Source organism: Anguilla rostrata, chromosome 4 (assembly GCF_018555375.3).
Source record: "Anguilla rostrata isolate EN2019 chromosome 4, ASM1855537v3, whole genome shotgun sequence".
NCBI classification, from domain to species: Eukaryota; Metazoa; Chordata; class Actinopteri; order Anguilliformes; family Anguillidae; genus Anguilla; species Anguilla rostrata.
Window position 1 is genome coordinate 62,212,972 of NC_057936.1, and position 24,777 is coordinate 62,237,748.

The 24,777-nt window shown below is 41.4% G+C and overlaps 1 long non-coding RNA gene across 1 annotated transcript; it reads left to right on the top strand.

Annotated features, from left to right (window-relative positions):
• The first annotated feature begins 2,343 nt into the window (after positions 1–2,343).
• Positions 2,344–4,000, top strand: LOC135253911 (uncharacterized). Its single transcript, XR_010329718.1, has 2 exons — positions 2,344–3,057; positions 3,667–4,000. It is a non-coding gene; the product is annotated as an uncharacterized LOC135253911 (long non-coding RNA).
• The last annotated feature ends 20,777 nt before the right edge of the window (positions 4,001–24,777 follow it).

Consider the following 24,777-nt stretch of genomic DNA (forward strand, 5'->3'; position numbering starts at 1 on the left):
TGGCGTTTCTAGTCTTAAAGGGAATTGGCTCCAATGTGAGAGCAGGTTTAGAACTTTTCTTCTTTTCCATACCTGTCAAAGGTACTGCTCTATGCATTCTATCCATCCAACACTGTACACTGAACTGCAAATGCTGCAATAAGCAGTTATATTGGGGACATGAACCAGAGTTTTTGATATGAAAATAGTCATACCAGAGCAAAGCTCCCATCCCCACTGGCTAACTCAGGATTTAATAAGACCACAATTCAGTGTTTTATTCATGAAAGTGCTGCAGCTGACTGCAAATCAATATGCTCGCGCGGGTGAGTTCACCCCTCATTTTAAGTCCGCGTGCCTATGAGTGACCATTGGGGGCAGTGTTTAGTCCAATGGTTCTGGCAATACGGCACTGATGAAAGCCATTATGCCGTAGAAGGAAAAAATGTTGAAACTGATGATGATTGTTTTCTCCTTGTAGTGCTTTATATATTAAAAAAAAGCTCCCGTAAATGAGATCCTTGTCTCCCGACCGTGTCTCAGTGGAAATAAGTCAGAGGAAAGAGAGAATAATGGGCGCTTTGACGGGGCTGGTTTTGTGTGGGATCTGTGAATAAGACATTTATTGAAATGTAGAAGGGTAGGTGGTTTACCTCGACATGGGCCATCACAGGAGAGCAGTTGTGCTGTTTGCACGGCTGAGGTTGTAACTGAAATTCCACCGTCAAAAGTAAGTCCTCGGGCTATGTCTCATCTTCTCCTTCTTCTTTTTCCTCCTCGTCTTATTGTTATTGGCAGGGTGATGCAAATATCACGCATGCTCTCCCAAATGTATGCTATTCCCCATAAACGCACAGCTCTAATTCCAATTCAGATTTTACAAGGACGTATTTTCAGAATCAGTGAAAATGAGAGATTAGAGATAGCCAAGATACAATTGACTTGAACAGATAAACTACACATAAGTGTCAAGGATTATTAAGCTAACCTGCTCTGCTAAATCTTCTATTGTGACGAGGTGGAAAGAAAGTTCCTGACATTTTATTCACATTTACCAGACATGTTCCCAAGGGCCTTCCAAGGGCTGTAGTCAAACATCAAAATATCCATCTCCTTGGTAACACTCAACTGCACACGAAATGCATTCCAATCCCGTCTTCCAATTTGAAGGTGGTTAAATAAGATACTAAAGGAAATAGAATTTGGTGGGTACAATTTGCAGATCCATGTTATGGCATGTGAAATATTGTCATGAAAAAAAATAAGTGAAATCCTGCCGTCTGATGAACCATTTTCTGCCAATTTTGACCCTATTTGTTCCCCTATTAAACAGTAAGTACACACAATAACACACCAGCAATTCATCCTGCAATTCAACTGCAAAGTGGTTCACCTTTCATTTTCAGTAGCATATATTTATGTCCATCTGACATTACTGTGTGTGTGTGCATGCTTGCGTGTGTGCGCGTGTGTGAACTCTGTATTGGCACAGATAGATGTAGCTTCAGTGCAAGGACCTTATGGATTAAAAATGCATTGCCCGGGGAAAGAGAAATTGCTCACCAGTGACCCCTGTTGGTTAACTAAACTCACACAGCTTGCTTGCTAAAGCAGCTCACAAAGGGCCATGTGGACGTATATAAAACGGTGGCCCCATAAGGATATGTTGGTGCATGCAGTCTGCATGAAATTAACATTTTTATTTACTATGGCTGCAGGTAATTGTGCAATCAGCAAATGGGACTGCCTACTAATCGCATTTTGCATGAAGCAGAGCTTAAAAAGAAGAGCAATTCAAAGAAGTCCTGTTCAGTGCATTGAATAACTTGATTGGATATGGGGAAACGGAGGTGCTCGCTGGCGTCCCGTAGCCTAATAGAACATCCAGCACTGCGGACAGCGCACGCGTCAAAGTGCGGACCGTGATGGCCATTGTCGATTGAAAAGGTCCAGTTACAAGACAGCGTAACGTTGCACCGAGCTTGACTATTGCCGGGATAGAATGCCAAGATTGTACGGGAGGTTCTAGGTCATCTTTTATTTCGTCCAGAAGAGCAATTATGTCTATGGCTGCTTGTTTGGAAGATATATTTTTTTAACCTTTTTTGGCGGTTCTTTCTCTGTTTTTGGTGCTCTCTGTGATTTTTTGGACTGTGTTGGATGGTAACTGTCGCCTTTAATGCAGCCTACGGCCAATTTTTGCAATCAAATGTTTTATGGCCCCTGTCATCAGTGTAGATGCTGAGTGCTCCTTCTGTTAACAATGGTGACATTGTCAGTGACAACAGGCACCCTGTCAAAGACTCATACCTCGCAACGTAGGCTACATAATGTACCAAAACTAACTTTAAAGAAATGAAAACAAACACATGGTAACCCTGTTTTTATTATTTTAGTAATGCAATTTAAGCAAATTACCTCTCATGTCACGGTTGTGCCTCCTCTGTTCCTGCCTCCCCGTAGTTTTTGTCCTGTCTCGCGCCCCTTAGTTGGTCTGCCTGCGTTTCGTGTCTGGTTATTGTTCATTGTTGTGGTAATGGGTTAATTGTTATCACATACCACACACGTCTGCTCGTCGCCTTGTTTCATTCCGCACCCGCCTGCTCGTCGTCTGTGATTGTCTCCAAGTGTGTCCTGTTACCCTGTATATTTAAGTCTTGCTTCTCTGTCGCTCTGTTACTTGATCCTACAGTTTACGTTGCCCATGTCTGCTACCCATGTTTCCAAGTTCTCTGCATGTTTCGAGTTCCGTTACGTGTTTTCTGGGTTTTTTTTCTGGGTTTTTCCTTTTGAAATTGCCCCCCGTGGCCTTTCCTTTGTTCTGTTTTGTTTTTGAAAGTAAAGTCTTTATTTGAATTTACCTTTTGGCGTCTGTTTTTACTCTGCACTTGGGTTCCAACTCAACCAAACCCTGACGCATCCATGTTCTGTAAAAGGCAAAAATCACGCTCTTTTCAATGCACTAGCCTGTCAATGCATTTACTTGTATTTGTTGCTAGCGGCAACTGGCCATTTATTTATTTTTTGAAGCACTTATTTCAGTTGCTGCAATTTTGTGTGCTACTTCCTTTCCCACAGGTGTGCATGAGATATATTGGTTATTTTAAAGAATTAATTTCAAAGAACACTCCATGATTACTGCCTCTTGTCAGTTTTCACAATTTTTAACAACTTTGCTGTGACTGTCCCTGTGACCTGTGACTGTGACAAATATTTTCCATGGCAACGACCCAGACTTAATTATTGCATGACTTTTAAAAGCTGTACAACTTCATGATTTCTTGCTTGGGGAGTTGAAATACTGTGGTTCTTGCCGCAAAGATTTTGTCGGTGTGTCTTTGAGTCTTTTTCTTTCTTGCTTTCATCTTGATTTATGCCAGCTCTTTAGAGGTGGAGATGTTTTGTGCAGAAAGTGACCCTTGTTAATTGCATGAACCTGCAACTGTTTTACACATTAACACGCATGTTATCTGGGTCAGAATGCCTCACAACCGCACCTGAAACAAGTCACAAAAGGCTCAGTGCACCTGACCCAACGTGTCTTTCTCTGAATCATGTCTGTGCAAGGTCAGTCTGTGGACCGTGGTGTGAAAAAAAGCTGAATGTAAAATTTGGAGAGAAAGGGATGAGAAAAAAAAACACAAAATGGAGGCACTGAATAGGGATTATCAAATGTGAAAAATGCAGGCTGAACTGAGGGACCATCAACAAGGAACTCACAGAGCTGGAGCCGGAGGGTCTGTTAATCTGTCGGCAAACAGCTACCATGACGACAATGGAAGCGTGACAACTGCGAAGAGAGATCCAGGCGCTCTGACGAGAAGCAAGGGAGCCAGCCGGACTCTTTGACAGGAACAGCTGGGGGTTTTTGTGCATCCCGGAGTTATGGGAACTGCTTCTTAACCTTTACAGGGTGAGCTGCATGTTGTTCTGTCCACGGCGTTCTCCAGAACAGCGTGCTCCTGACACGATGGAGCCCTGTGAGTCACCTGCTGTAAACTCTGTAAACCCGTGCACCGTTTCCAAGGCTCATTCTATATGTTCTACAATTCAAACAGGACACACTCCACACGATTCACGCCTGAAAGAGGAACCCATCTGAGATTTGCATAGAATTTGGGCTGAAAGATCATCAAGGTATCCCTGCAAAATTTCATTATTGATGACTGATTAACTGAATGATTGGTTGATTGATTGCTTGATTGATTGAAGGACTGATCACAGGGATGAATACAGGAAGCAGTGTGTTGTGAAGCTGTCTGACTGCATTCCAACAGCCAGATTAGGCACATTTTCAGTTAATGGTTATTTTCACTTAATTACATTTCAGTGCGTGTATGTCGTAACATAGCCAGGTTAAACCATGCCGTTTATCTGTTTACACATGGAAGTGCTGGGGCTATTGCCTTCTCATAGATCTGACTTAAATCTGAAGGTCAAATGCTGTCTGGGGACATACCTTTTTCCCCCCCAACAGCTTGAGTAATGTTGAGCAAATGGGAAAGCACTATGTACGCGGTGAGCTAATATTTCATCGAGAAAGTCGAGCTGCATCATCAGCAATTTTCACAGGAAAGACCTGATGCTCAGGCTAGGCCCGGAAGCACACAAACACCTCAGCGATTCGATGCTTACTAAGTACACGTGTACTAGCCAGCCCTGCGAAGATTCATGCCGTGGGATTTGTACTTGTTTATCCAGTTCGTTTTACAGCTGTACTACCCCCCCCTCCCCACTCCATTTGCTTATAAAATTATTAAAAATGTAAACAGACAGAGAAAAGTCAGAGTTTAGATTAGAAGCTGGCACCATCTGGCCCCATATAATAAACTCGCAGTGGGAAATGAGAAAAATAAATAAATAAAATGACAATCAGACAAACTGATGGGCTACTTTGAGTGCCCTGACTGAATCAAATGTGCTTAAACTAAAATTTTGGTGTCAGCATTGCTCTTTTTCCGAGAAGGTCCAGAACAAATATATTTAGTGTGTTTGTTTTTATTTCATCTCATGCATTACTACAGCAGTGTTAATGACACTGAACGTGGTGAAAATGAATTCTTAGCAATGCAGTGAACACGCACTGTCCCTTATACATGCGCGCACACACACATGCACACACACGCACACACATGCATGCGCACAGATATACCATATTAATACACGCATAATTTACGACCATTATTTATTTATTTTTTTTTTTTTTCCTTTGGCAACTCATAATGGAGTGATGCAGAATTCATAAATTCTCAGGATACTAAGTTTTGGAAATAATCCTCTGTGATAATTTAATTTACTTCCTGGCACAGCTTTGGTCTGCAACTGACTTGAATACCTCTGTTAAAAAATACATTTTATATAAGAAAAGAAGGGTGCATGCATTCCAGCAGGGTAAATCTTGTTTCAGAAGACCATTCTTTAAATTCCACATTAATTGAAATATAAATGAACAAATAAATAAAGAAATATATATGTGCTTCTGCAAAAAAATATTTTAATGTATTGTGCCAATCAACTCTCCCTGAGCATGGTCTCAATGGTCAAATGTGTCTGTTCATCAATTGAAATAGATCTACTTGACAGTAATGCTATGTCATTGTGACTGCATGAAGTGATCATTTTGCACATTACTTATTTTGTTGGTTGACTGAATTAATTCACTTTGTATTTCACTTATAATGGGGTCACATCTGATATAGAAATATATAATTTAAGCAGTGCATTCAAAATCTATTTGGAGAATATTTATAAATAAATAAATACTGCTAAGATCATGCATAGGATAATGTATGACATTGAAATTATACAATAAAACCACTGTGCAATCCATTATAAATTAAATAGGCCCGCATTGATAATGCAATATAAATGCATGCGGCAATGCATTTTGAATTAAACAGTCACACATTCATCACTTTCAACTTACTGGGGACCACATCATGAATAATAAATGCACGCTATAAATGCATTTAAAAATGGCTACACAAATGTATATCTGTACCATGCATAGTACAAATATTTGTCAATCCATGTTATGTGAATTGTTAATCCATAATGTAAAGTTTTGCTTAAGCGTTTTGAGTCATTTAGCAATGCACTTCTATGTATGTGGCCACATGCTTCAAATACAGCAGCGATCTAAAGTCAAGGCAGGTTTGTTTTTTTTTTTGCTACTGCCACCTTTAGCTTGCTTTGTGGCAAGAAGGTTGTGGGTTTGAATCTCAGCTTGGGGACTCTCTGTGTGGAGGTCACATGCTCTCCCCATGTTGTTTTATTGTTTTATTTATTTATTTTTTTTATTTTTTTTAAACCATTAATGGTTTTAAAGTCGTTCTACCATGGATTCATACAGTTTTCCCCAGTTCCAATGGATTTCTACCAGGTACTTCCGGGAATTGTCTTATGAATTGATTTTAAATTATGGTTTTAAACTGACATTCACTTTATGAATTTAGAGCTTCTTATTATTGTTTTTTTTTTACAATGGTGGTTCAAGTGATCAAGTGAGCATTATTTTAACTTACCTTGTGACATTACCTTTCGGAATGAATGTGTAACCATATGCCTGTTGAGTCACTATTCAATGGCGTTCAGAAGTTACTTTTTTTTTTTTTATTATTCTCCCGAGGCTAAGCAGCACCTCTTCGTCTCACACATTACCTCACACCTTCAGGTATCAGACATCTTGTCTTCTCCAGGTAGCACACCTCCCCTGACCATTGGGTGCGAAGCCATCAATCAATCACGCGTGACATCAGAACTGATCAATAGCTTTCATGCTGGGACGGACTTCCTATTCAGGCTCAGCCAATCAGTGCGGATCTCTGGCCTCTTACCCTGTTTCCCTTTCACTTCCTCCCTGTTTCTAATCTGAGAACGGAGTCCTTGACCCTGGGGAGACAGGCCTCATCTTTGTACAGAGACTGGCACACTGTCATAAGTGAAAATTGTCTCGTAGTAAAGGGGACGGGGCTCACATTTACAAGGCCAACTCATATGTTTACTGAAATAGTCACAGAGCAAGAGAAACAAAGAAGAAGCACCAACCAGCGAAAAAAAAAAAAAAATGGAACTGCCAGCCATTTTCCCTACCATACTTGCCAACCCTCCTGATGTCCTGGGGTTACAATTCTCCCATATTTCACCCATTTTAGGAGACATTTTAGGACCACCCCCCCCCCCTCATTTTTTTTGTTATTATATGCTGTCTGTTCAGCATGTAGGCCCTATGACTGAAAACTTCTACTGTTTCCACCTGGATGACAGCACAGCCGCACTACGTGTGTCGTCTCCATGGCTACATGGGTGCATGACGAGAGCTGCTATCCTGAGTAACTGACTGGACGGAGAGAGAAATTGAAAGTTCAAAGAGAAAGAAAGACAATTTCAGATCTTGTGGAAAGGAAGAATATCCTTTCCTTATGGGATGGTTCAAAGGAAAGCGGTATGCCTTTTGTAAACCTGGCCACACCAATTTTAGTATGTATGGGGGGCGTTTTAGTATGGAGTATGGGGATCACAGTGACATTAATCATTACATTTCTAAAAACATTAATTGTAATATTTTAAGTCATAAAATTTGAATGGACATACTTAAATTGGATTTTCGCTGAAGCTTCCTTTTTTCAAATGATTTAACATAATAACATAAAAAACGCACTTGCACAGTTCTTATAATTTTCATAATTCACCAGAACGATCACCATAATGCAGGGGACAAAGTCCCTGAAACTCTCATTTATCTATTTTTATTTTTATTTTAGGAGAGGACCCCCAGGCCCCCTGCTTTTATATGAAAAATATCCCTATTTTTGACGTCCCAAGGTTGCCAATTATGTTCCCCACCCACACAAGGCTGTAGCCTCTGCTATCGGTTCAAGACGGCATAGGCACGGCAAGTGCTTTATCCGAAACACATCAAGTAAAGCCACTGCTTGAAGTGTGGCCAGGGGCCCCTGCAGTGCAGTGCTCTACAGCGCTCCTATTTAATGAGCATTTGCTCCTGAAAGTTGAGTCGTGTGTCGCCTGGAAAAATTATTTAGAAGTACATCAACTAATTGGGATGAATTAGTGTGCTCCTAAGTTAAAAAAACTTACACAATAATTCATCCCAATTAGTTGATGTGCTCATAAATTATTTTTCCAGGCAACACATGTCCTCCTTGGGGAAAAAAAAAAAATCGTAATCATAGAGCCCTGCAGTACCTTAAAGTACCCCCAGGGGTCTGCTGACCCCCTGTTGAAAGCCCAGGATGTACTCAATACCAGACCGTGGGTCCCACCCACACACTGGATCAGGGCCTAATCAGGATATGCTGAGTCACCAAGCAGAAAAAAAATATATACTTTTGGATATGACCATTCTGATTCTGCAAGACTAGATGAAATGGATTTGCTTTCATCCTCCTAATGCTACCGTATAATTTTTAAACCTTAATGTAAATTAATGTATACATGTTTTTCTGTCTGGTTGCAGTATATCCCTCTTCAGTTTAGGTCGAACTGGCAGTAAAATTAAACCTAACTGATGTTTATTATTTAGTTCTTCCGCCGAACTGCATCTCTGACTTATGCTTACGTACTCACACTTTAATCTGTAAGCCTGTCAATCTGTTTAGCTCTAGTTGCTGCCTGTTCTCCCCCAGTTCATTTATATTTCTCTTCAAAACCGCATCGAGTCTACTCCCAGCCCTGTTCATTTGTGAAATCATTTGTTTTCCAGTCTTCAGAGAGCTTTTCTAGAAGGAATGAACCCGCACACTGCTCTCCCAGGGGGATTTTTCACGCACGAAGCTCCTGCCTTTTTAACATCCAGCCAGCCTTGGTAGCCAACCCCCTGAATGGCTACGAACATCAGTCTGTGGAGAACACCAATAATTTAACCTTCGTTTTCACGCCTGCCAGCTGCCTCCAAAGAGTGATGCACCATTTCGGCTGCTCTGGCTGTCAGAAATATCTGTCTTTGGAAACACTATTTAAAGGGACATATTTGTCAAGATGGCACATTTAAGCCTTTAGTCTGGAAATGTATTTTTTTTATTTATTTGCCGTTTTAAAACATGTATGCGGAACCGTCACAGGTGCCGATATAAGGAAACTCACTCACCAGGCTGGAAGGTGAAAGGCCTCTCATGGTCCAAGCGAAGGGTCCTTTAATGATCATAATATCAGGGCCGGCCCATGGCATAAACACTCTATGCGGGTGTTTAGGGCCACAACTGCCAGGGGGGGGCAACACGATCCAATGTTTACCTAAGGTAAATAATGTTATTTTCGTAATTACGTTATTCATCCCTTATCGCGGAACTAGCGGTATAAATTTAAAATGTAATGGCAACAGAACATTACATAACAATGTAATGTAAGAAGCATTTTATCAAGAGATATCCCCCTCCCCCCCGCAAATCCACCCCCCCATGTTGCACCAGGACTTCCTTTACTCACCGGTGTTTCTTTTTTATAAAATCATATCATCTACCAGCATCAGTACCATTAGCATGAGGAGTAGCACTGCTCCGTCCTCTTCTTCTAAGCCCTTCCTGTTCTCTGTACCTTCGACCTTCCCTTACCATTGGAGGATTAGCCCTTGGAAGCGCCGGAGACTTAAACAGGACATCGAGTACTGGCCTGAAAAGGATGCGCGTCCCCCCGTATCTCCCCCCTAATCTAACAGCGAGTGGAAAGTTCAGCGGTCTCCCAAACTAATCCTGTCTCCTGACGCGGTGCTCATAGCCAGCTAATTACTCTGTGTTCTCAGCTCCGCCGTGGAACACCAGTGTGGTTACTGTGAAAAGCTAGAGCCACAGTTCATGTCTCTTTATCTCTCCCTCTCTTTCAGTGACTCTCCATCTCTTTAAGTCTCTCTTGTCTCTCCCTTTCTGTCTGAATCTTTCTCTCAGCAACTATCGGAATCTCTCTCTCTCTCTCTCTCTCTCTCTCTCTCTCTCTACCTAAAAGTTTTGATTTACGTAGCATTAGTCATAGGTACCAAAATATAGCTTTCGAGATGATAAAGCAATGTTAAATTATCTTTGATTCATACTGTGTAACCTTGGATTATCTGGTATTGACACTACAGATTGCTCTGAATGTATTGTGAACATTGGATTGCAATATGTATTTACATGCTACAGCTAATAACCTCTTTGCCCAGCAGGCTAGTAACTAGCAGGACTATGTGAATAAGCACATATTTCCACAAGTGTAAATGGGGTGTCCATTAAGAGGTTGAAATATCACAATGCGAGGCAACCAGGTATTTACCGAAGTAGGGTGTGGGGGGTCAGCAGGTAGAGGGGTTCTGGACCTGTCCCTGAATGTCCAGAATTATAAAGTGCTTTTGAGCGATGCTGTGTATTCAAAATAGACATTGACCAGTCCAAGAGGCCACGCTCCATGGGTACTGCATGTTGAACATTTAAATGGGCCTTTACACCTGCATATAATGCATGTGCAGCTTATCATTCTGCTGGCAGGGAAGAAGAAGATAAAGTATGTCAGGGGGGCTGTAGCAGTTCTGAGGGGGGGTTTGAAGCAGACCTGGCCTTTTCATCTCATCAGCGCCCACCTTGCATTGTCCAGGCTACACAGCTATCCGGAGGCCCTACGGACCAGAGCTGTTCTGCACAATCCCCAGGGAGACAGAGCTGGAGGTGTGTGTGTGAGCATGTGTGTGTGTGTGTGTGTGGGCAGGTGGAGAAGGGTGTTAAAGTGGGTGTCATCTGACAGCCTCACTAAGGGGAAAAAACACACACATGCAGGCACGCACACAAACACACACACACACCCACACACACACACACACACACACACACAGCTGTTCAAAAGCTGTTTCAAAGGGGCACAGAACTAGAAGCCCCATGGACATTTCTATTTCCCAGTGGTATTTCGCTGGCCTACTGAGGAGCTCGCTCGCAGCGCAACGCTAGAGAAGCTGCATTTTCATCCCACAGCTAATTCTGTGAGTGCCACCGCTGGTTGTCAAGACAGGGCCCGCTCTGAAATAAAGAGTATATAGCCATTTCAATACACCCAATTAAGTGCATTCAGAAAAGGGATGCATGTGATGACTACACATTGCACACACTATGGATCCTTTGAATCACAACGATGCCAATCTGTTCTCCTGGTTTCAAGTTGGTGGAGTTGGATGGGAAGGCTTTGCAAATGAAAGCTGTAGCACTGTGCCCATTGAGCTGCTATTATACATGCGTCCTCCCTTGATTAGTAATGTTTGCCTTATTTCGATATTAAAAACGCTTGGTGTAAAGTAAAGTGTATGCATATGCAACTTGGCTACCCTTGAAAAAAGTACACGCCCTTTTGAAATAGTTTCTCCTTGATATTGGAACGGGATATCAAGGTCCCTCGAGTGCACTGTGTCCTTGAAAGCTGCAGATGCTTCATTTCAGATGTATCACCACACTTGAGTATCGAACACTGCATAAGCATCTTTCTTGCTGAAATAACGATCTGGACATCAACTCGGATAAAAAGACAGAAGAAGATGTGGGGAGCTATGGCAACTTGATTTCACCCCAACTCATTTCAAGGGAGAAAGAGCAAGGGGAGATGAAAGGGTAGGCCAGAACCATGCATTAGCATTTTCACTGCCATGCGCTGGTTAACGAGACTAATTTAAATCATATTAATCAAATTTGATGTCAGCCAAAGGTTCAGACAGCTTCAGAAATGATCTGTACACTTCTAATCTGGAGGAATCAAGCACATGAGAGAAAAAAGTTTTGTAAGAAAATGGAAAAACTTTCTGATCCATAAAAACTATCATGTCCTGCCATGGAGCAAAGTCAGCCCAGTTTTACATGAATAAGAGAGTGTGACAAATGACTAGTTGTTAGTCATTGTAATATATACATAGTTAGTTAATGAATTGTCATTTGTTTGGCAGTCATTTATATAGTTTAACATAGGTTTAACCTACCTGCATGGTAATTATTATTATTATTATTATTATTATTATTATTATTATTATTATTATTATTATTATTGATGTTATTATTATTAATGTTTGTGGTATGTCTCTATGTTCGACAGGACAGTCTATGTTCTGTATATGCTTTGGGAACACCGATTTGGTTAAACCATTGGATAAACCTTAATTGAGAAATCGATCGAGGGGTGTGAAGGTCTCTTCTCCCAAGAGTGCTGTACGCCAGTGTTCCCCGGAAAAAACATTCTCTGCACTTCTGGAGGCTTACAAAAGCAATTAAAAGTGCCACTTGTTTCCTGGACCCTTTTGTTTCTACACGCTGGTAATTGGAAACCCCTTCCTGTCAGTGTTTTATTTTCCGTCTGTTATAAAAATTATAAAACTTTTTCCTCATGGAAGGGTGGAAAAAAAATAACCCTGTGGACGACACAAAGATTAAGTGGCAAGAGACTATTTGCTATGTTGTCCTATTTTCATTTGGTTATTTTTAATTTATTTTTTTAAACTATGGTATATAATCACTGGTAAGTGGCTCTTCATATTGAGAGTCCACTGGGAGTCCACTGGCTATGACTCAGTTAAGAGCAGACAGCCCCCAGTCAATGTGCATGGGTTACAGACAACCACTTATCTGTTTTCTGCTCTGACATCCTCTCATTAATAATCAGTTTCTAGAGTCTAAACGCAGGAGTGTTATGCAAACTGAAAGCATATTCACATGAAGAGAGCAATTGTCAAGCATTTATAATTTACAACAAATGTTTAGCATATCTATATACATATATGTTTTTTTTCTCTTACATGCTGGGAAAATAATAGTCAGTTTGTTATTTATGCTCTAGCCCATTGGTTGTATTCCGCATATACCCCAAGCTGTAAATTTCAGTTTTTTTTCAGGGCAATCGAACCATGTCATTTTCTCTACCACATTGAAAACAGCATTTTTTTTTGTCTTCAACCAGGTAGGCAACTGTCTTTTTTCCCCCCCATTATACATGTAAGTTTGGAGAATTAGGAAATCGGAAGTGTAAAAACAATTGACCGTTCTAGCTTTATAGCGAAATGGCACTCGTGCGAAGCTCACCTGCCTGTTAACCTTTTTTTTTTTTTCGTTGACTTGACACTTTAGGGCTCGTTAACATCATCAGTCTCCGTGAAGAGTGGAAAATGATGTGGCTCACAGGCATCAAGATTAGATATAAGCAAGGACAATATCTGACCAACCATGAAATTGAGCATTTACAAAGTCTTCCTGGAGGAGACACGGCGAAAAGCAAAGTGAGACGTTTATATGTGCCTGTTCTGCACCTTGTTCTGAATCTTATTTTCTGGGATTTTAAATGGGAATGAGATATTTATCGGCAAACATATTAGTTTCTACACAGGAAAGTAGGGAGTTTTTTTTTTTTTTTTTTTTTGGCGGAACTAGGATTCCAACAACCTTAGAAGTACTGAGTTGTTGGGGACTGCTTTTACTGGAACTTTGATATGGTTTGTAGGAAATAGAAAATTTTTTGTGATTCATATTTACCCTCCCCCCCCCCCCCCCCTTAATAAATAAATAAATAAGAGACATAAATAACAATACACATAAATACATTAATAAATTAATTCATAAATGCGTGGTTTTAAAAAACAAGAAGCTGTTGAGTGATGCATCTCTGAAAGGACGGTACATTATAAGCATGATCTGAAATATCTTCCCCTCAGGCTCATTATATAATAGTCCAATCTTTGACTCATACTTAATATTATGGACTCTTCCTATGGATAAAAGCAGCTGTAAAGCTATATAACATTCCTAATACAGTACTATCATGACCTAACATCCTGCACGACAAACCGTCCGCATTCACAATCTGAACAGCTTCCTTAAACGATAAGAATCTTTTCTTTTTTTTACTGCACAGCCATATCTTCATGTCAAGGTTTACTGCTGTTTATGCAACAATTCAGTGAATTATTATGTCTTTCATACTTGCCATACAGCTGGTAATAACTTTCTTACTTTCATGGCCATTCCTCAGCCTGTTATGGTTAGACACTCCCATGCCCATCATGCATCATAAGTGTAATGCATTCACTTTCATTGGCTGGGAGTTAGCGGCTGTGTGATTTTAATTGGCTGTGTCCTGCCATGGGCAGGGTTTCCTGGGTTACAGCTGCATTAGCTCCTCCCACTCACCAGCGTTTCCTGGGTTACCACTACATTCACTTCTCCTACTGGCCATCGTTCCCTGGGTTACCACTGCATTAGCTGCTCTCGGTGACGAGCGTGCGCTGGGTGACCACGATATTAGCTCCTCCCACCACGCATGGCTGTCACGGCTCACCGGGTTGTCAGGGCGATAGACCTCAGCCGGAGTCTGTGCTTTCTCACCTGGAGTCCTGCGGTTGAAGGGTCGTTGGCGGACGCAGCAGAGGGAGGCACACATCTGAGATCCAATCAGTGCTTCCCTGCAGAGATAAAAAAAAATGGAGGGAAAAGTCTTTAAAAGGTTAGACTTCCTAACTCTGTGTACCCCCCCCCCCTTCCTTCCTCATAGCACGCACTTCATTTTACCAGTTGGAGCTCATGCTATAACTGTCCAGCCCTGTCCTTATCGTACACGACACCGGTCAGCACTCTCAGCGTGTGCCACTTGAAAGCCAGAGGCTTCGGACTTGGAGATCTAACATGGAGGACGGCAGCCGAGAAGGACCCCCGGCTGTGTCATCTCCATGGTGATTACCGTCCACACAGAACTTCACTTGCCCTGGCCTGTTGTGTACTTCTTAAAAAAAAAAAAAAAAGAGTATATATTTTTTAGCACATTCTTTCTTTATTTTTTTTTGGGATGTGGGCTGTTCTTTAGGTACTCCAACCCTGGAGGTCTGGCGAAGCTGCCTGGAGTTTGACCAGCTGCTACCCTGTACACTGAGACCCCCCCTTATTCTTCAGAGGTGTGACTGTGTCAGACTGATTCTATTCAGGGAATGCAGTTCACTGACACACCGACAAACCAGACACGGTTTATTTATTCATTTATTTCATTGCCGATCAGATGTGTGTGGGGGAGGTCATTAGTTGGCCGGACATAGAGAGAAATTTTTTTGTGTGGAATTTTTGGCAGGGTACCGGGGCTGACACTCCTGCTCTTTTGAAAGTTGCCATGAGATCTTTATTGACCACACTGAGCACAGCACATTGGTCTAATGTCTCTTTCAAAATATGGCACCTTCTGAACCACGGTGTCCCACTTCCCACTTGTCAATTATGAACGTTATACACCCTGGCTCCTGGCACAAACACTGAATAAATAAATAAATAAATAAATAAATGCAACATTAGTGGCAGTGCAATGTGAATTCTTACACTCAATATTTTCAGAGGAAAAAAAATGCATGTCTGAAAAGTGTATGTGAGTAATGACTTTAGTAATTTTTTTTCTCAGTGTACAACATTTTCCTGTTTTGTTTGTCTGTTTATGGCGACAACTCCCACCAGCACAGGAAAACTAAATTACCTGACAATATTTTATATTATATAATATATAATATATATATATATATATATATATTGCAGTAATTGCGCCTTCCACCTGAGGGCAGTACTTTCTAATCCAATCGCAGACAAGTCTATCTTTGAAGCATCTTCCATTAATTTGGTGGCTCTGTTTTGGGAGGTGAACCCGTGAAGCTGCAGGTGCTTTAACTCGTGTTATGAAAGCAATTAAATACGCAGCCCTGCATCCCCCGTCCCTGCGTACATATTAGTCTGAGTGAATTTAATTTTCCAATCTGGCTTATGGGTCATTTATCTAAGGCTAGGAAAGTGCACTGTGGCATGCATAACAATCAACTTAGATGGAAATACACAAGTATTACCTGAAATATGGAAAACAAATTTGCGCTCTCTTTCTCTGTCACTCTATCCCTCTCCCTGTACTTGACCTCTCTCTCTCTCTCTCTCTGAAATCACAGGTACCACCAGTTCCATTGCTGTGTGTGTGTGTGTGTGTGTGTGTGTGTGGGTGTGTGTGAGTGTGTGTGTGTGTGTGTGTGGTTGCGTGTGAGTGTGACAGTGGGGTGCAGATGTCTTTCATTTAGACTGTTAGGATTTGTGCTTTCATGTAGACATACTGCATGTTTTCTGTTACAAATGATAATAATAATAATAATAATAATAATAATAATAATCCCGTTCATCCCGCTTACGCTCTCATTAATAAAAACACGCTGTTTGTGACGTCTGGCTGCATGGTCCGTCTCTCCACACCCCGGCCGTTCATTTCCGGCTTAAGTGGGTCTGTGACACGCCCCCTCCCAGGACTGCGCAGATCGCACTGCTCTGTCCCTGGAGGCATTTTTGTTCCAGGTTACACATTTCATTTTTTTTTCCCCGACCTATCTGCTCAAAGTTCTTATTCTGCCTAAGGCTTTGCTAATTCAGTGTTCTCATCTCCAATACCACAACTGATAATTGATGATGATGATGGTGATTGTTTTATTCATTTTATTTTTATTTTCTATTGTAATCAAAAGGGTTCAGAGTTTGTGGTCTTGTAGGTGACAGTTGTGTGAACTCACATTCGGGTCAGCATTCCAGCAGATCTCTTCCCCTTGGTTGTAATGTACAATAAACATCTATTCCAAAGGCTTTCTCCATTTTAAACTCACTGGGACATTTTCACCAAGGACTGTGTGGTGGAGCTCAGTCTGGAAGCGGGAGTTACGCCTGTGCCCACTCAAGCAGTAGGCATACACTGTAAAACTTCCAGTGTCAGTTCAACTCCAACAGAATATACATAGGAGTCCAACCGGAACCATATGCGCTCCATAGGATTTAACACTGATTTAACACTGAATACATTACTTGTGCAGGTGTGACTCCCCATACACAGAGTTCCACCACAACCTAAATTAAAGTTTGTTTTTATATGTCTGTAGTGATCTGTAGGTGATGTTAAGTCACACCATTATATATTTGCATATCTTTTCATTGGAAATGTATTCAGAAAATGACTTTTCCAAATTCATATTTGTCTAATAAGTGAAAATTTGAAGATTTAGATCCCTTTTGAAATTAATATTTTTTAAGATCAATTATCAGTGCAGCTAATGTAAAGGTCAGCTTTCAGAATATCCCATATGTTTTTACTTACTTAATTTTGGGCGCTGCAAATATAGGTAAAAAAATAAAAAAAAATAAAAAAACTATTGCGTCATTGCAAAAAAAGAAAACAGAAAGGACGAAAAGAAGAAACTTTTCTCATTGTTTTTCGTTTCGCCTTTAAAGGCACGCTAGCATGTACAGGCACACGCCCTGAAAAGTGTGGAGTGTGTCTCTCTCCGCCCTGGCGGCTCCGCGGAACACCAGAGACGTGACTTCCTGCCGACTGGGTTATTAAACCAGTGTCAAAGTGGATACTCGGTTCACAGCTCTATTTATTGACTGAACAAAAAAAAACCTGAGGAAACAGGGGACCAGCCAGATTTTATTCATTTAGAGAAACGAGAGACGAGCTCAGAGCGACAGCTGTCAGAAACGCTCTGAAAATAAGCGCGATTACGTTTTGAAAGGGAACAGAAACGGTCGGCTTTGTGAATCTCTCTCTCTCTCTCTCTCTCTCTCTCTCTCTCTCAGCTCGGCGCCTGTACTACAGCTTGCTTTCAAAAGGCACCACGGGCCCTGTTGTGTTTCATATGCTAACGTTCGAGAGAAAGGAGAAAGAAGAAAAAAAAACAAAAAAAAACTGCCTGACAAGCAAACCAGAGGCGCGATTTTTTCAGAAATAATGCCTCTCGGTGAGAACTGTCAGGCACGCGTTCGAGAAAATTAAAATGCGAGCAAATATTCTGCGGAAAATGAGAAGAGAGTCTTGTGATGCATCCCGATGCATACAAAGTAATTATAGAAAGCCACATCGCAGCATTTTTATTTATAGCGCTTGCTACCTTGAATGCTCACCACTATAGAACAATTCCTAAAAATATATATTATTACCGTGTCTTCGTTATTATTATATCTTGGTTAGCTCCAGCATCCGCGTGAGTAGGACACATGTTTGATGAAAGGACATATGTAAATTTTGGGTGGGATATGGCGGGAGAGAGGGAGAGAGAGAGAGAGAGAGAGAGAGAGAGAGATAGAGGGTAAGTGCAGGAAGATAAATAGTACGCTAAATAACAATAGTGCATGGCGCAGATGAAAGTAAACAGGGCCGTTCACCAAAGCAGATCAGCTATTGTCAGTCAGGTCGACACCGATGCTTTCAGAGTTCCGAGCGCTTCCCAAGAACACGTCTGAAATGACATACTGCAGTGGCAGTGTTGTCATAAAATTCTTATGAGAGAGAAAATTGCCAGCCCGACTCGCCTAATTGATACTAAGAATCTTTGTCATGGACTCCAGAGGGAAGAAAATGAGATGAAGGGGAAAAAAGACCCTTAGAGGCATTGCATCTAATTATGGCTTCTGCCACATATTAACGATTCACAAAGATATGGCGCTAATGCTTTTTCATGATGAGCCGAGACACATAACCATGAATAAAAATTGAAGTAAATTGAAGGCCCATTCACACCGCACGCTGCAGAGATACTATATTGTCATGTATAAGTATATAAATATGTACATAAATATTAAAGTATATTGTTATTATTTATTTATTTAGTTAAAGCTACACAAAATCGCAGTGTTACCAATTGTCATTGGGTTTAACCAGTCTTGTCAGCTTCAGTCTGAAGCAAAAAAAAAAAAAAAAAAAAACGTGATGAATACATTTTTGAAAAAATGCTAATTTTCTGGCACAGCATTGATTTGGCGCTCGCAGCTCGGGGACATAAACTTGCGCAGATCCACTAAAGTACGGGTTAGGGAATGCCTTTCCGTCAGAGCCCAATATGCTCGGCTTACTGAGGGAGACTCCGAGGTAATCATCAGCAACGCTGGCACCCACCACTTGTACATCATACAACTGATCGGGGGCACGGTCCGCCATTTTGTCACCTGCGGAAGGTTTCAAACGGTGACGCCATGCAGTCGGTGTTCATTTTAAGAGTGTATATGTCCGATTCCGGATTTACGAGATTAAGTCACATCAAATATTAGCATTTAGCAGAAGTTCAGAGCTTACACTATATTACTTAGCTACAAAGCCCTTTGCGTAGCTGGGTATTTACGGAATAACTTTAAGACGAGCACTCTTTTCTGAAGGGGACCAAGACACATGAAGGGGAATTGAACCCACGTCATTTCAGTTTGAAGCCCAGTTCTCTAACCATTGTACTACATTACCACCCCACGGAGCATTTTACCACGTGAGGGGGTAGAGACAGGCAACTGATGACTTTGCTACTTGTGTGATTGCCATGCCATGATTGCCATGTCTTAAACCTGAATCTTAATCTAATGAAAGAGCTGTGGTGTGATTCTTACAGAAGGAGAAGAGAGATACTGTCCCTATATCAATGAAGGGGTGCAATAATACACAGGAATTTTCTTTTTTGGGGGTGGGGGGGTGGAGGATGATGGGGTGTACAGAAAATCAGATTGTAATAAAAACATAAATGCGTTTCTTTGGAAGTCTGTTCTTCTGAGGGAAGTGAAATCCTTTGATGTACACAGAAACCCACCGCGCGTGTTTCATCGGAGTGTAGTAGTCTGTACCACGCAGCTGTGTACCACAGAGGAAGTATCGCAAGGGAATGAGCAAACGGAAATAGTCACGGTGATTAGAAAGGTAAAGTCAGCAATTAGCCTGACCCTACATCTAATGGAAGACAACATTGTACCTAGCATCGTACCGCAGGAAAGAAAACGTGGTGTTTTACAATTACAGTGGCACCCACAATGTAATATGTGTGTGGGTGTCAGTGTAAGATGAACAATTTGCAACTCAAACATTGCAATTCAAGCTAATTGGTTAGCTACAGTATAAGAGAGTAATTGTTGTGAAATGGAATTCCTAATCAAGTGTATTTCTCACAATGGAGTGCATTGTGTAATTACATGAAAGATGTGGCAGTTTTTTTTTTTTTTTTTTGCTTTATTCTGGTTTCAGGCAGTTTCTTTTCTGAAGGCACCATTGGCTTGCTATGGTTCAGCACAGGGTAAACTGTGATGGGCATTGTGACAGATTGTTTGTAAAAATGCGCAATATAAATAAAATTTTGACAGTTGATTGATGGATATTTGCTCTTCAGCTGAGGCAGGGGTCACCATTTGTCTCGCTGTATGTCTCTAAATATGGAAAGCTCCAGAACAGTCTCCTGCCAGCATGAGGTCATCTTCTGATTGCCGAACAGTGCAACACATTAGCGTGAGACACCCTCGAAACAAATAAATAAATAAAACAGGACAAGATTCAGACAAGCTTTGTCTGCAAAGCCCAGCTACGCGGCATGGCTTACCATTATAACCGCGCAAAAGAAGAAGGAGCTGAGGCTGTGTGGGCCCCACAGGGCCGTCGGCCAGCCCGCGCTCCCCCCCCCCCCCATCCCCCACTCCCGCCTCCACTCCAGAGACAGCGATGGGGCAGGTGTTCGTTGATGACAGACGGCGGGGATTCGGAGCAGGTGTGACCCGCCCCTCTTCACCAGAGAAGCGCTATCCAGGCATGCTGTGTCGCCTCCAAACGTTCCTGACCACCTGATCCGACAAATGATCGCCCTAGCCGAGCCAATGGGAAGGCTCCACTTTCTCTAGTGGGATTGTTGGCTGTTTTTTTGGCTAAACTGAGAAATGTGTCATGCATTGGTCTGTCAGAGGAATGCGCCACCCCTTTTCCTAAACCCGTTAACGGGAGAATAAAAGTGATGGAAGATCAACAAAAATTACAATAAATAAATATACACAATACAAGTAAGTCATCAGGAACAAAGTGAGCCTAGTGCGGCGAACAGTACCTGTACACTGCCAACACCTGTGTACCTACACATTTACTTAGGGGTGTTTGCATGGATGCAGCAAGAGACTTCAAAAATAAGGAAAAACAAATAAACAAAAAGAAATACAAAAAAAAGGGAGAGTTTTCTTTTGAGTCTTGTCTGTTCACTATTTGTTGACTAGGAGCCAGAGCAGGACACACACTCAGACATGTTTTATTCTCTCCGTGGAGAGAAGCTCAATCCATGTTTAATGTGTATCTGTGCCACAGTTGGACTGTGTGGGCTCCTCCTGTTTTATCTTTTTTATTTTTTGTTTTGGTTTTTTTTTGGGTCAAGAAAAGATTTTATTCACTGTGCTTTACAATGGCTTTAAAAATCTAATAATACACGTATTACTTTTGAATGCTTGACAGAGCATTGGTGACTGCATTATAGGCTATTAAAGTACACTTGTGCAGTTTAGTCCCAACATCAACTCATACTTGAAAATGGATTTGAAATGGCCAGGTTACTGGACAAAGAAAAAAAACATCATGCAAGACTTCAATGTGATCTCTAGAGATGGGAGTATATAACATGAACACAGTCCAGGTTTTCATGTACATTTTCTTTGAAAACCCTGATCAAACCCATCTTTAGCACCACACCCTATACATGTAATGTGAGATGCTGTATTAAACATCAATAATGCATTTGGTTAAGACAGCCGTTGGTTATTAAGCATCTATAACATACAAAACACATATAACATAACAGGTGTTACTTCAAATTGTAAATGTATCCATCACATTATTACATAATAAGACAACATAATACTTTCACGTCAGGTGATTATGAAGCTGAATGAGGGGGTTTCTGCTACCGATCTGGCATTAGAAATCAATGCGACTCACACACTTTTTTTTTTGCTGTTGTTGTTTGTTTTGTATTTCAAGACGTTTGCATTGTATTACATCACTTCATTCTGATTCAATACAAAGTGAGAAATTTATTTAGCATTATTAATAGCACAAAGGGGGGAAAAAAGGAAATTCCAGGCATTGAAAAACAGATTAAGATTGTGAATCTTACAGTGACTCACATTTCAATTATAGACCCCTGGAGTTTTTGAGGATTGCTTTTTCAGGCCCCCAGGCTGTTCGGCTGGTCATATAGAATGGCCTGAGGGTCAAAGTGAGCTCTGTCTGTCGTTAAATGCACATATGCTCTGAACAGGAATTACTCCTCCCTGAATTCGACCCAAACCAGCCTGCTTCAGCACAGGATGCCATTTCCCTTTTATTTTTTTTACAGAACTGGACAACCTTTGCAAGTGTGGAAACATGCAAGGGAAGTGCCTGATATTATGAATTATATTGCTGACTTTTAATTTTTTTTATCTAAAACTCTCGAGCAGGGAATATGCGGTCAGCTGTCTCTCCCGGCCTCCTACGGAGGAAGCTTCTGCACCCCGCCGTGACCCAAGTCATGCTACTCCACCCACTGAGACTGCACTCCTGCACAGTTACAAGGGCGGATCACTCGGTGAGAGGCAAGAAACCTTCGCTCCGAGTGTCCGTATGCTGGTTCAACTGCATCAACCGCCGAATCCTCCTCACCCCATTGAAGGAAATGGGCATCTCAGGCTCCGCCCCTCAAATTCCACGTATATCGCTGACCAATCCTGCAAGGTGGCCTTTAGGGGGGAATCTGTCTTTTGCCCCGCCCACTCTTGACCGGTGCTTGGCCCTCTCCTCTTCTCCCTTTGCTCTAAATCAAGGTCCAGTGCTTGCTGTTCATGGCATGCCATTTCATTCTCTCTCTCTGGTACACAGCTTCAGGAATGCCCTCAAAAGAACCACTCATTGGATTCACTTTAATAAAATTGTGAAAAAAATGTTGCACTCGATATTCTGAGGTCTATGTGACTTCAACCAATTACATTGATTGCTTCTACAAGCGCTTAATCGGTTGAAGTCACATATACTTAACAATGTTGTTTGCAACCACTGTCCATAATTTTATTAAGCAAATACAACAATTAGCTTTAGCTAAAGGCATATGCTAAATGAGTAAATTGTTATTGTAAATAATCTGACCCATTTTGTCTAATCTCCTTATTTTTTTGTTCCCTTTCTTCTCTTAGTGGAGTTTTCCTTAAAACCAAGTGTTTCTTTTTCCAACTGAGGTTTTAAAAAATGCATTTCTTTATCTCTTTTTGGGAGAGCCGATGATGGAATTGGATTTAATATTTTCTTACACACCTTGAAACAGCGTTAAATCCGAGTAAGTATTAGCATCTGGTTTTGAGTCCTCCCACTCCACAGGGCATGAACCGCACTACACATGCACATTTAGCTGTATCTGTTTGCTCAATAGACTCTCATATCTAGTGACCTTTGCTTTGACTGCGTATGATCCTTTCGTGAAGCCGGACGTTTGCTTTGTGTCAAAGAGTTGCGTTTGAAAGGCAGAACGACTATACTGTACAAACATGCATAGGGATGGCTGTAAATGTACTTTTTACGCCGTAGTGCCTTTGAGTCACAGTCTTCAACAGTCATGCAAAGTCAATGCAAAGGATTTGCAAACTAGTATTACATATGATGATTTTATTGAAGGTCATGTTAATTTACCCAATTACTTTTGGTCCCCTAAAATGGGGGAACTATGTATTAAAAAAAATAGGCTGTAATTCCTGCTTGGATCTTTGTGCATGTGTGTAATTACCCTTAAAGCTAACAGTTTGCACCTTTACCTCCACCAAATTCATTGGTTCATTTTAAATTAAATGTGCTGGAGTACAGAGCCAAGACAACAAAAAATCGTGGCACTGTCCAAATACATATGGACTGCACTGTATATACGCACGTGCAGCTCTGCGCATGTGTAAGACTGAGGAAGGCACCAGTGGGATTTCTATAGGCGGCAACACAGAGAGAAGTGTGCAGCATTCATGCGAGAGTCTCAGTTGAATTATGAATGAGACACTCATCATTATGTTTTGCCTCTGAGGAAGAAAAACAAAAAAGGAAGCATGATACGGAAAAGGGCATTTACTCCGTGTCACTCAGGCTCTCCGCATGTCGAATTCGAAAGATGCTCCTCCAGAACATTAATGTAAAAAAAAGGGGGGCTTTTATGTTGTAGGTGTGTTGAAAGGCATGCCGGAATGACAAGATGTGCAGCTGGCAGGTGAGTTTATGTAAAACTGAAACTGAAAACAAAAGTTAAAAGAAAGTGAAGGGAAGAGTAGAATACGACATGGGTGGTTAAGAGGACAGAGGACCTTCTGTGTCGTCACGTCGTCGGCATGTTCATAAATCAATTATAGAGCTGCAGCGGATCCGTTTTTCAACGTGAAGGCTTTTTAATTTTTTAATTTTTTTTTTTTTTACATTTTTTGAACAGTTTGCATTTAGAACACGTTCTGGAGTAACGTTCAAGTAAAACGTGTGCATAGTACTTAGTGCAATTACAAAAAAAAAAGTGGGGGGGGGGCACAGTTCTTGCACTGCGATAGATTGGCGGCCTGTCCAGGGTTGTATTCTTGCCTATTGCCCAATGCATGCTGGGATAGGATCCAGCACCACCCATGACTCTGCCTAGGACAAGCGGGTAAAGATAATGGAAGGAAGGCCACAGTTCTTTAGATACTGTTTGGTAGGCTCTTGTCCGAACGTGCTCTAGAATTACCCAAAGGACCTGCTGTGAAATCCTGACTCTAAATGTGTCTAACTAAGAAATAGGTTACACAGTGTTTTACTGGCAGATATCACATTCATAACCAGTACACCTTAAGAAAATACACAGCTACCCCTCTACTGAAGGACCTAGCGAATATCTAACGTGAAAAAGGCTAAGTGCCTATCCGCAACACATTCTCGCAGTGTGAGCACGACACAGGCAGGCTTTTCCGCCGTTGCCTCAGTTTGTATGGGGAAATTACATTAGGTGACCGTGATCCATGCACACATTGCTGCCTCCATGCTTCTGTT